General features: G+C 40.1%; 1 pseudogene; it reads right to left on the reverse strand.

The window, feature by feature from the left end:
* Positions 1-11,765: 11,765 nt before the first annotated feature.
* Positions 11,766-11,885, reverse strand: LOC145394571 (5S ribosomal RNA; annotated as a pseudogene).
* Positions 11,886-14,015: the final 2,130 nt, after the last annotated feature.

Raw genomic sequence — 14,015 nt, forward strand, 5'->3', positions numbered from 1 at the left:
TGGGTACGTACTGTTATTTTTGTTTGTGCTTTTTTTTCTTAGATTTTGATTATATTATGCAGGAAGGAACCCTAGGATAACCCAAGTACCTGTGCCAAATATAAATACCCTGGCCTATATTTTAAGGACATATACTCATTCATTGTGCCGACACTGCATAATTGAAAGTGAATTATATCATAAACTATTTGAGATACAGCTGTTTAATTTAAAATCATATAATGAAAAAGTTTGCTGAGAATTTTGGCTAAATATTTTCCCATTTAGCCCAGTGGAAACTACCGAATTCAAATCTGCTCAGTGTTTTCTTTGTAACACATTTTAGAAAAATCACAAAAGCTGTAAAGCTGTAACTTTACAGAAATATAGTTGTGGTCCCTCTTATTATCTGAAATGAATATGGTCATAGTTAAGCATACAGTTAGCCAGTTACTGAGACAAACGAAAAATGTACTGTACCCTTCCTTCACAATTTTCTTCCACAATTTTGTCTTCACAAATTGTTGAAATTACACAAGAAGCTACCTTAGGTTAATCTAAGTACATGTTCCAAATTTGACTGATGCATAACTACTTTTATAAGTCACAGACTTGTTTGTGATGCCAATATTTCATACCTTATATTCTATAAGTAGTTCTGGTAAAGTTTCCTTATTATGGCTACACAGTAAGTACATAACCAAGTAGTCAAGGTTCGTGATATATATATATATATATATATATATATATATATATATATATATATATATATATATATATATATATATATATATATATATATATATATATATATATATATATATATATATATGGCAAAGCTTATTGATTTCGTAAGTATTATTATATTTTTCTTTACACTTTTATTTTCTTAGCTCTTGACGACATACAGGAAGGTACCCTAGGGTAATCTAATTACTTGTGAAATATATAAATGTTCTCGATCTACTTTTAAAGGTCATATACTGAATTTTGTGCAAAAGTTGCATATTTGAAATTAAAATATCTCATTAACTAATTAAGATATAGCTATCTAGTTGAAAATCCTATGATATAAAAGTTTGCTAAGAATTTTGACAATATTTTGCCCTTTAGCCTTCTGGAAAGTACTGCATTCAAAAATGCTCAGTCTCTTCTTTGGAACATGTTTTAGAGAAAACCACAAAAGCTGTAAAGCTGCAGCTTTACAGAAATATGGTTATGGTCCCTCTCATTTTTTGAAATGAGAATATGGCTACAGTGAAGCATACAGCTAGCCAGTTATTGAGACAAATGTAAAATGTACCCATGCTTCATCTCATATGTTTCGTTGTTTTGTGCCACTTAATTTGAGAAAAAAAAAATTGTGTAAATATCTATGTTGTGTTCGTATAAAGTTTTTGGCAGGGAACAGAAAGGCAGCATTTGCATAACTACAAAGACAGTCAGTATCATAAATAGTTATGGCAAAGCTTCCTTATTGTGGCTACACAAAAAGCAAATAGGTTATTAGTTAAGCTTCGCCATATATACAGTATATGGCGAAGCTTACTGTTTTGGTATTATTATTTTTCTTTGCATTTTTTCTTAGATCTTAATGATATTATACACGAAGGTACCCAAGGGTTAACCAAGTACTTGTGCGAAATGTAAATGGCCTTGACCTAGTTTTTAAGGTCATATTCTTATTACTGGTGGAAAAGTTGCATAATTGAAATTTAAATATCTCTTTAACTAATTGAGATACAGCTATTCAGTTGAAAATCCTATGATAAAAAAGTTTGGTGAGAATTTGGCTGAATATTTACCCATTTAGCCTAGTGGAAATTTCCGATTTTAAATCTGCTGAGAGTTTTTTTTGTAACATGTTTTACAGAAAACCACGAAATCTGTAAAGCTGAAACTTTACAAAAATATAGCAGTGGTCCCTTTCACTATCTGAAAGGAATATGGTTACAGTTAAGCCTATAGTTAGCCAGTTAATGAGACAAATGTAAAATGTACTCATGCTTCATCTCATATGTTTTGTTATTTTGCACCACTTAACTTTATTGAACAACGGAAAATTGTACAAATATCTATGTTGTGTCCATATGAAGTTTTTAGGCAGTGAAAACAAATGCAAATTTTTGCATAACTACAAAGACAATCAGTGCCATAAATAGTTATGGAGAAACTTCCATATTGAGGCTATACAATAAGTAAATAGGTAACTAGTTATTTAGTTTTGCCATATAAATGCCGGAGGTTATTATTTTCGTAGGTATTACAATTTTTCTTGCACCTTCTTTTTCTTAGACCTTGATAATATACACGAAGGTACCCTATGGTATTCCAAGCACTTGTGTCAATTATAAATGAGCTTCACTTATTTTTGAAGGACCTACTCATTTTTTGTGCAAAAACTGCATATTTGAAACTGAAATATTTCATGAAATAATTTAGAAAATCCTATGATAATAAGCTTTAATGAAAATTTTGGCTGAATATATTACCATATGGCCTAGAGGAAAGTACAATACGTAATTCAAATCTGCTCAATATTTTCTCTGTTGCATGTTTTAGACAAAACCACAAAAGCCGTAAAGCTGTAACTTTACAGAAAAATACCTGTGGTCCCTCTTATTATCTGAAAGGACTATGGTTAAAGTTAAGCATATAGTTAGCCAATTATTCAGACAAATGTACAGTAAAATGTACCCATACATTCTTCCACACCTTTGTCTCCAGATCTTGCTGATATTAAACAAGAGGCTACTTTAGGTTAATCTAAGTACTGTACATGTTCCAAATATGAATGACGCTGAACTACGTCTAAGGGTACAGACTTGTTTATGATGCCAAAATTTCATACCTTAAATACCATAAATAGATATGGCACAGATTCATTACTTTGGCTACACAATAAATAAATAGGAAAGTAGATATTATTTTTATCATTATTAAGCTTTGCCACACAAATGGTGAAGCTTAGTGTTTCGGTAACTTTTTTCTTTTATCCAAGGAAGAAGGAACCAAAGGCCATGAGCCCGCAATAACAATTCCCTCCAAGAGAAAAACAAAATACAAGAGAGACCCAAAACAAGAGAGACTCAAATTCAAGATTCGATCATTTCGAGATGCCTGGACACACTGCGTTTGAAAGACTGGAGATCATAGGAAGCAGGAAATACAGACAGAGGGAGACACCCAGAGTTGACCTGTTGCATGAATGAAGGACTGGGAGTAACAGTTAACTCTTGCATTAGCAAGTTGGACAGAAAAGATATGAGAGTTTGCGGCTAGACTGGTGCTAAGCGCCCGTCGTAGAGGTGGAGGAATGCATGCAGACAGTTAAGAGGAGCAGTGACCATTGAAGTAACGATAGAAAAGAGATAAAGATGCAACAGTGCAGCGACAGAGGTTGAAGGGAGTCAGTAAGAGGAGGAGACTTAATGAGACGAAAAGCCTTTGACTCCACTCTATTGAGAAGAGCTGTATGTGGGGAGCCTCCCCACACATGAGAATTGTACTCCACAAAGGGGCGGATAAAACCCCTGTATATAGTCAGCAATTGTGCATGGGTAAAGAAGGAACGGAGTCGGCTTAGCACACCTAATTTCTTGGAAGCGGATTTTACAAGAGATGTAATATGATCTTTCCAAAATAAGTCCCGAGTAAATGAAACCCCAAGCATGTTCCAGGATGATGTAGGATTAAGATGAATATTATTAAACATTAGTGGGTATACTTGTGGAAGATTAGTGGGTATACGTGTAAGAACTGAGTCTTAGATGCTTTAAAAAAAAAACAGATTATTTTTGCCCCAGTCAGAAATACGAGCCAAGTCAGCCGTTAGGTATGCCATAGCCTCATCTCTTGTTTGTTGACGTAACTGCTGAGATGGGAGTTGCGGGAACCAAATGGAAAGGTGAAGGGTGGAGTCATCAGCATACGAGTGCATAGGGTTAGATGTACAGCTTAGAAGATCATTGCTGAATAAAAGGAAGAGAGTCGGTGATAGGACAGAGCCCTGAGGAACACCACTGTTGATAGATCTAGAAGAACGATGGCCGTCTACAACAGTGGCTATAGAACGACTAGATAGGAAGCTAGCAATGAAGGCACAGATAGAAGGATAGAAACCGTAAGAGGGCTGTTTGGAAATTAAAGATTTATGCCAGACTCGATCGAAAGCCTTTGAGATGTCAAGTGCAATGGCAAAGCATTCGCCTAAGTCCCGAAAGGAGGATGACCATGAGTCTGAAAGGTAGGTGAGAAGATCTCCAGTGAAGCGTCCCTGACGAAACCTGTACTGACGATCAGAGAGAAGGTTGTGATAGGAAAGATGCCTTAAAATTTTTCTATTCAGAATTGACTCGAAAACTTTTGAAATACAGGATGTTAAAGCAACTGGACGATAGTTAGAGGGTTGGGAATGGTTACCCTTCTTTGGGACTGGCTGAATGAGAGCAAACTTCCAGCAAGAAGGAAAGGTACAAGTTGATAGACAAAGGCGAAAGAGTTTGCCCTAGGCAGGGTATAAGCACAGAAGTACAGTTCTTGAGAACAACAAGAAGGACTCCATCAGGCCCATATGCCTATGATGGCAGAAAATACAGCAGATGTAGAAATTTTGATGTCAGCCATGAGGAAGTCAGAAGGGGGAAGTGATGGAGGAACAGCACCGGAATCGTCTAAGGTGGAATTTGAGGAGAAAGTCTGAGCGAAGAGATCTGCTTTATCAGTAGAAGAAATAGCTACAGAACCATCAGAGTAGAAAAAAGGAGGGAAGGATGATGAGGTAATGTTGTTAGAAAGGTTTTTGGCAAGGTGCCAGAGGGAGCGGGAAGAATTCGAGTTGGAGAGTTGAGAGCATTTAGTACGAATGAATTATTTTTAGCAGAGCGAAGAACAGACTTAGCACGATTTCTGGCAGAAACGTAAAGGTGATGTGATTAAGGGGTGTGTTGGCTTCGGTACCTTTGTAGGCCCTCTCCTTGCTGCAGACAGCATTAGAACGAGCGTGATTAAACCAAGAGAAAGGAATGTATGCGTCCATGCCTGAAAGAATAACCTCCATAATGTGTAAGGTACACTCAGATGGCTCCTGGCCATGGAAACAATAATCATTCCAGGGAAAATAAAAGAAGTACTGCCTGAGGGCCTCCCAATCCGCAGCTCCAAAGTGCCACAGATGACGTTTCTTTGAAGGGTCCACAGGCTGTACCGGAGTGATAGGACAGGTTAAGGTGATAAGGTTGTGATCGGAGGAGCCCAACGGAGAGAAAAGATTAACAGTGTAAGCAGAAGGATTAGTTGTAAGGAAGAGGTCAAGTATGTTGGAGCTCTCTTCAAGGCAGTAAGGGATACGGGTAGGGTGCTGTACAAGCTGCTCTAGGTCATTAAGGATAGAAAAGGTGTAGGGTTGTTCACTAGGTGGATCAGTGAAAGGAGAGGAGAGCCAAATTTGGTGGTGCACATTGAAATCTCCTAGAATGGAGATTTCTGAGAAAGGTGAAATGGATAGAATGTGTTCCATCGTAGAAGTAAGATAGTCAAAGAATTTTTGATAGTCAGTAGAATTAGGAGATAAGTAAACAGCACAGATATATTTAGTCAGAGAATGATATGAAAGCCGAAGCCAGAGTGTAGAGAATTTAGAAGAATCGAGCTCAGGAACACGAGAGCAAGATAAGTTGTTGCGTATATATACACAACATCCACCTTTGGCTTTGGAATTATTATATTTCTTTGCACTTCTCTTTTGCTTCTTTATTGATGGTATTACACAGGAAGTTATCGTAGGGTAACCCAAGTATTTTTCCCAAATACAAATGACCTTGATATTCTTGTGAAGGTCATATAATCATTTTTGTGAAAAAAACTGAATATTTGAATTCGAAATATCTCAGAAACTAATTGAGTTATAGCTATTTGATTGATTATCCTATGGTGAAGAAGCTTGGGGAGAATATTGGCTAAATATATTGTCATTTATCCTAGTGAAAAGTACCGAATTCAGATCTGCTCAGTGTTTTCTTTGTCGCACGTTTTAGAGCAAAATACGAAACCTGTAAAGTTGTAACTTTACACAAATATAGCTGTGGTCCTTCTTATTATCTGAATGGAATATGGTTACAGTTAAGCATGCAGTCAGCCAGTTCTTGAAACAAATGTAAATTGTACCCATGCATTCTTCCACACCTTTGTCTTCAAATCTTGTTGATATTACACAAGAAGGTACAGACGTCGGAATAAGTTCGTTTCCTTTTCCGTGGACTAAGGTGTTTGTAACACTGCTCGATGGAGAGGTATCCCCTCCTCCTCCCTTCCTCATAGTCCCACACTCCCACCCAACCCCCCCACTTTTCTCTCCGACCCCATGACCCCACCCGGTACCCTCCATACTCCTGTTCACAGTCAGCTAGGGGTTTCTGTACTTCAAGCACCTCTCTGATTGCGTGAAGTCCAAACAACTGATCAAGTTAGGAAAAGGTTTACTACACACACACACACACACACACACACACACACACACACACACACACACACACAGAGTTAAAAGACAGGGAGCGACAGGCGGAGAGGGAGAGCCAGTGGAAAAATGAGAAATGAGAGGTCAGTTACGGAGAAAATAGAAAGGGGAGAGGCAAGGAGAGAACAACGAGAGTTAAGAAAAGAGACAGAGAGTGGGAAGAGACAGTGAGAGGTGAAATGAGATACAAGCAGTGTGAAAGGGAAAGAGAAAAGGGAGATGTGAATAGAATGGCCGGGAGACAGGGAAGTAGAGACAAAAGGGGAGACAACTGAGAGAAAATGGGAATGGAGCAAATAGAAGCAGGGATAACAAAAGAAGAAAGTGGGAAAGAGAGCTACGGAACGGAATACTGAGAATGATAACGAGGAAAATTAGAAAAGGAGACAAGGTAACAGGGAGGAGGAAGAAAGTGTGTTATTCCGGCAAGGACGCAGGGAAAGAACTAAGCAGGATAAGACGAAGGCACTGAGGCTGAGTAAAACGAATGACATTCAAATAAAAAGGGAGGGAGAGAAACAGAGAAATAAGAGAAATTTGCAGAGAAAGTAGAGATTAAGGGTGGGAAGAAAATAGGTTGATTTTTAGGGCAAGAAAGAGGAGGGGGATGTTATGAAGGGAAGGCAAGGGAAGGGGCAGGGAGGGAGGAAGGGAGGGAAAGACAGTGGGAATGGAAGAAGAGATTTCAGGTGACAGGGAGAGACGGAGAAAGGAGAGAAAAAGGAGCATGCAGTTATTACTGGGGAAAGAAAGCAGTGAAGGAAATGGATTTAGTACAAGTAAAGAAATACGGAGAGAGTAATGAAAAAATGGTAACACATGTAACATGTAAAAAGTAAGACAAAGTTGTGACACAGGGAGGGAGAAAGAAGAGTGAGGTAAGGAGGGAGTAACAGAGGGGAAGAGAGACGAAGGAAAGGAAGAGAGAGGGAGGAAGGTAGGGACTGAGCAGATTGCTAAAAGAGGTGAAGGAGAGAAAAGGAAACTGGGGATGAGACAAAGGATCCAGAGAGAGAGAGGAGAGGGGGAAGGGGGGGAGGGGCAGTACACAGAGAGGCACAGACAGATAGGTCGACAAATGTTCAGAAAGTGTGTGTGTGTGTGTGTGTGTGTGTGTGTGTGTGTGTGTGTGTGTGTGTGTGTGTGTGTGTGTGTGCTTCCGTCCCTGCGTCACTTCTATAACATTGTTCCATTTTTTCACCTGAGTGTTTTCCTCTTCTCTGCTTCACTTTCTCCTCTCACTCACTTTTTTTTTTATCAGTATTTCTCCTGATTGTTCTTACCAGTCCAAGTCTGTCTGTCTGTCTGTCTGTCTGTCTCTGTCTCTCTCTGTCTCTCTCTCTCTCTCTCTCTCTCTCTCTCTCTCTCTCTCTCTCTCTCTAGGAATAAAGAAATTGTCCTCACAGTCTATATCTCCTTAATACGGCCACTTCCTCAATTACTGTGGAATTTTGGTCGACATACATCGACTTAAAAAGAGTTCAGGAGACTAAGGTATCAGGTTCGCCTGAGGGCTGTGGGACATTTTGAATACAAACTCGTAGACTACGAGGTCAGCTCATTAAAGTGTTTAAAATCTGAATGGGTTTCACAATCATTACATAGAAAGTTGCTTACTCTGAGCACGGACTCGGCACACAACCAGGGTTGGAAGCCGTAACTGAGAAAATTTACCATCAGAATTACGTGAAAACTTTTTCACGTGCAAGATCTGCTCCACATGGAACTGACTCAACATGGACGTTGTTAACACTACAGTAGAGAAGTATAAGGGATTCATCGGCAGGATCTTACACTAGAATAAATGTGAATTGGATATGCATTCCCAGGCAAACAAGTATCTCCACGGTATGGGCTGCATAGTCATTTAGATCCTAACTTTTCCTTGTAACTCCTCTCTGTCTTTCTCTCTCTCTCTCTCTCTCTCTCTCTCTCTCTCTCTCTCTCTCTCTCTCTCTCTCTCTCTCTAAAAGAGGTGTCTACTATCGCAACATTTAATCACAGCAGATTATTTCTGTGTGTGTGTGTGTGTGTGTGTGTAAAACAGGTGTCTACTAATGCAACATTTAATCACAGCAGATTCTCTCTCTCTCTCTCTCTCTCTCTCTCTCTCTCTCTCTGTGCGTGTGTGTGTGTGTGTGTGTGTGTGTGTGTGTGTGTGTGTGTGTGTGTGTAGTAAACCTTTTCCTAACTTGGTTTATGATATATACTGTACTCTTCCTTTATTACTTGTTCGGACTGCACGCAATCAGAGAGGTGCTTGAAGTACAGAAACCCTTAGTTGGCTGTGAGCGAGAGTATGGAGGGCACCGGGTGGGGTTATGGGGTCGGAGAGAAAAGTTGAGGGGTTGGGTGGGAGTGTGGGACTATGAGGAAGGGAGGAGGGGATACCTCTCCATCGAGCAGTGTTACAAACACGGAAAAGGAAACGAACTTATTCCGACGTCTATACCTTAGGTTAATCTATGATTTTATTCCAAATATGAATGACCTTGAATTAACTTGTATATAATGCCAAATTTCATACCTTATGTACCATAAATATTTATGGAGAAGCTTCCTGATTTTGGCTACACAGTAAGTAAATAGGTAACTAATTATTTTATTCCATTACTTTTCATCTATTTTCATCATACTTACTGAAGATGTACAGCACCATGACCCAATCACACTGACCAAGTTTCAGTGAGTTTAACCTACTTTTTAGGGTCACAGGACCAAAAATGTCGAAAAATCGTGAATTTTCAATCACAGTTTCCTCAGAAACTATTACAGATATATGAACATCTAATAATCGTGATAAACTTATTTTTTAAACATTCTATCTATCTATCTATATACCTAGGCTGCTTCCCCCAAGGAAATGGAGGTAGCCGAGACAGGACGACACACTCCCCATTTACTCATCCATTCAAACACATTCATTCGCATCTTAGCTCCAAAGGGGAGAACGGACAGATCCTCACCGCACCACAACGCACAAGGGTCAACTGCGCAATGCAATCAGTGACATCCACAGCAGGGCCCGACAGCAGAGCTGGTTTACCCCTGCCACATCATAACAGACTCATTCCCTTTCCCGCACCTGACCTGAAATAGCTGATCAGACCAACTGCGGGAGAATATCCCCTCAGGGCTGCGTCATCACTTATTCATTCACAATTTCTCTCCATTTATTTCTGTCACGCACAGCCACTCTTCCTTGCTCAACAGACATCCCTCTCGCATCCAGTGCTCTCTTCACACTGTCCATCCATCCTATTCGTGGTCTTCCTCTCAGCCTTACACCTCTCACATCAGATCTAGTTATCTTTTTCACCAATCGCTCATTATCCATTCTCTCCATATGCCCAAACCATCCCAACACCCTCTGCTCAACTCTACCAGCCATCTCCCGAACAACTCCAGTTCTCCTTTGCACTTCATCATTCCGCACTCGATCCATACGCGTTACTCCACACATACTCCTCAGATACCTCATCTCCATTACATTCAAACTTTTCCTCTCTGTTACACCCATATTCCATGTTTCAGCCCCATATAATGCAGTCGGTACCACAACACCCTCATACAGCCTTCTCTTTACATCCATTCTAAGCGAAAGACATCTAAACACGTTTTTCATTCCTCCCAGCACCTTTCCTGCTTCACTTATTCTAAACTTCACTTCTGCATCTATTCTTCCATCCACAGCAACATGTGACCCTAGATATTTAAAACACTCTACCTTCTCAAGCAACTCGCTATTCAAAACTGTATTCATCCCCCTACCATCTACCAACCTCGTACACTTCATCACTTTACTCTTATTCTCATTTACTTTCAATTTCCTCCTTTCACACACCCTTCCAAACTCCTCTACCAACTGTCTCAAATCTCTCCTCTGAATCAGCCACCAGTGTAGTAGCATCTGCAAACAGCAGCTGCTTCAGATTCCACACTCCACCATCAACATTCACCAGACTCAGACCTCCACCTAAAACTCTTGCATTCACCTCCCTTACAACACCATCCATGTAAATATTAAACAGCCAAGGCGACATCACACATCCCTGTCGCAGCCCCACTCTCATGGGAAACCAATCACTCACAGCATTTCCCACTCTTACACACGCTCCACTATTTACATAAAAACTTTTCACGCCTTTTGGTAACCTACCATCAAGTCCATACAATCTTAAAACAGTCCACAAAGCCTCCCTATCAATTCTATCATACGCTTTCTCTAAATCCATAAATGCCCAAAACACATCCTTGCCTTTCGCTAAATACTTTTCACAAACTTGTCTCACCGCAAACACCTGATCCACGCATCCCCTCCCTCTCCTAAAGCCACACTGCTCATCACCAATCACTCCCTCTGTACCCTCTCTAACTCTCATAATTAACACTCTACCATACATCTTACCTACAACACTCAACAGACTTATACCCCTAAAGCTAGTACATTCATACTTATCACCCTTGCCTTTATACAACGGGACCACACAAGCACTTGCCCAGTCAACTGGCACCATACCTTTCACAAAGCACACATTCAACAATCTTACTAACCAGTCAACAATAGTCACTCCACCACCCTTCAGGCATTCCATAGCACACCCATCCATACCTGCAGCTTTCCCTGTTTTCGTCTCCTTTACTGCCTTCTCCACTTTCTCCTTCGTGATCAAAGAATCATTCAACTCTCCCAACACATTTATTCCTTGCACCCTTCCATCCACCACAATCTCAGCCACCCTTTCCTCCTCTACATTTAACAATCTTTCAAAATACTCTGCCCATCTCTTCCTTACTGCATCCATCTCAATTAACATCCCTCCATCCTCTGCTTTTACTCGTTCTTCCTTCCCAGACTCTTCCTTTCGCACCCTTTTCACATTAGCATGGAAAAATAATGAAGTTCATTCATATGTGACATTCTGATATTTGGAGCACCTTTTCAGCATTTTCAATTGCTCTTTCATACGTGAAAAACTAAAACATAAATGAGGGACTTCTTGGACATACAGGTTTTGTCTGCTCGTGGACCAGGTCGTTATAGTTTTTGGTGGCAGTTTGGTAGACTGTTTTTGAGTTAAGCAACAACATTTTCATAGGTGGAGATCAGTAATCGTCTTTGACAGTTTCAGTCTTCTGTCAATAATAATTTCATTCATTCATTCATTGCCAGACGCCATGTATCCCAAACGGGGTGGACAAGGGCTTAGAGTTAATTGTTTTTACAGGGAGGGGCACTAATCCTCCACCAACCCCACGTGACACGTAGGGATGCCAACAGCATCTGGTGTTCCCAGGCGGTCACCCATCCAAGTACTAACCAGACCCAACGTTGCTTAACTTCGCTGATTGGATAGGAAGCGGTGTACTCAACGTTGTAGTAGTAGTTGTATTATTATTATTATTATTATTATTATTATTATTATTAATATTATGTCACTTTTCGTCCCCAATTTTTATCTTACTTATTCAGGAATTGCTGCACAGCAACATAACCCTATTTCAAAGTCCCAGTTTCAGTATCTTTGACCTATATTTCATGGTTTTGAGGTCGAAAAATGTAAAAAAAAAATATTGAATTTCCAACCTCAGTTTACACCAAAACTATTATAGTTATGTGAGAAAGGAAAGAAATTCCACGATAAAATCATTTTCCAGACATTTGTATGGAAAAAGCTTGAGGGTCACACCATGTGTGACATTACAGTATTTTTAACACCTAACTTTTCGACATCTCTTTACACAGGAAAAACAAAAACATACCGTAGGTGAGGCACTTCTTGGCAATTTAAGTTTTGTGTGGTCCTGGACCAGGTCTTTTTGGTGTCAGTTTGACCAACGGTTTTTGAGTTATTACCAAAAATGTAAGTTGTGCCTGTTTGCTATTCTCTTGTGTGGAGATCAGTAACTGTCACTGACAGGTACAGTCTGCTACTTATTATTCTTATATTTATTATTATTATTATTATTATTATTTCACTAGCGCTCGTGAAGCGAGAGCAGGTATTATGCTTTTTCGCATGTGTGTTTGCCTGCCTTTATGTGAAAAATACAGCTCTAAAAGCTTTCATCCATTTTGAGCCAAACCAGATGGAAGGGTTGATAGTAAAGGAGCTAGCCTTCTTTTCTTTTCTTTTTTTCTAATAATAGGTCAGAGGTCCAGTTCACAGAACTAGATCAAAATATTACCTACCAAAGTCAACTTAATTTTTATCTGATTTAGACCAAACCAGATGGTAAGGCTGAGTCAGATTTTGACTCATATGTAACCATAACAATATTAACCTCTCTTGGATCAAACACTGTGGATGTGTTGAAGATGACACAAGTGGATGACCTGTTGTTTTTTTAGAACAATAGGTCAAAAGGCAAGTTCACATGGCAGGACTAAGCAGTTTTATTATATGTAAACTAAATTTGGAAGAGTTCTGGTTAAAACAATGATTTATTTTATTGATTAAAAAAAGTATTAGCTAAAGATAAAGGTCTAAGGTCATTGCCATTTAGTAAGATCAACTCGAGCAGATCTGATCCAATATTGAACAGCGTTGGTGAAAGGGTTAAGGACTAGGCAAGAATTAATAAATGCAATCTTGAGAGTAATCTGTACAAGTTCAAGGTCACGAGGTAAAGTCAAGTATTCATCCCTTAAATCAGGTGGTGAGCGCGAGTTGCACTGCCTGAACCCTCCTTGATTTTGTTTATTTCATTTGTGTTATGCAGCGTGTTCTGAGTCCCGACTTCTCTGGTACAGACACGGTGCGGTCCTGAGTTCTTTGTTCCCAACTGGGTCAGTATTAGCCAGTATTAGCAAGGAAGGAAAAACAAACCTCACAGGTCAAAAAGAACACTTATATATTAGCAAAATACAAATACACACACCGTTCTGTGAGCAAAACTGAGGAACTTACAATGACTTAATGTTCACAACAATCACTTTCCACCCAGTTCAGCAGGTCTGACCTGTACACAGAGTAACACCTGCCTGATGTAGGGTTATGTCCACACAGTGTCACAGACAATATTTCACCAGTATGTCAGTTACATCATATTCAACACCCACGGACAGTATAGTACTGTATACCCAATGCAACAGGCGTGCGACATGGATGACAATATATATTCAAGCCCTTAAGTCAAGGTATCCGCGTGACATAGACGAGTTCCTAGCTTGTACAATGGATCCGTGTGACAAGGACGATACCCTAGCTAATCTTAGGCCATGTATGCGTTACATAGGACGAGTGAATATAACGTCCTGCTCTGGGTCGAGGGGGGGGAAGGGGGGGAGGTATTAGTGAGTCTAGGGTGGGTCTATTCACGTGGTAATGGGGACTGGGGGCTTGGGGGGGAGGGAGAGCACACTGGGGGAGGGTTACACTGACGTATGTTGTCCAGGGGGGGGGCAACACTGGGGGAGGGTTGTCTTTGTCGGGGAACCAACCAGTGGGTAGGTGTTGAACACTCCACGTGCGTGATCACAGGTAGTGGAGTCCACTATGGCACACTGTGGGAAAGGGGG

This window comes from Coenobita brevimanus, chromosome 3, assembly GCF_032717465.1.
Source record: "Coenobita brevimanus isolate Jiangsu-jjx chromosome 3, ASM3271746v2, whole genome shotgun sequence".
Classification (NCBI taxonomy): Eukaryota; Metazoa; Arthropoda; class Malacostraca; order Decapoda; family Coenobitidae; genus Coenobita; species Coenobita brevimanus.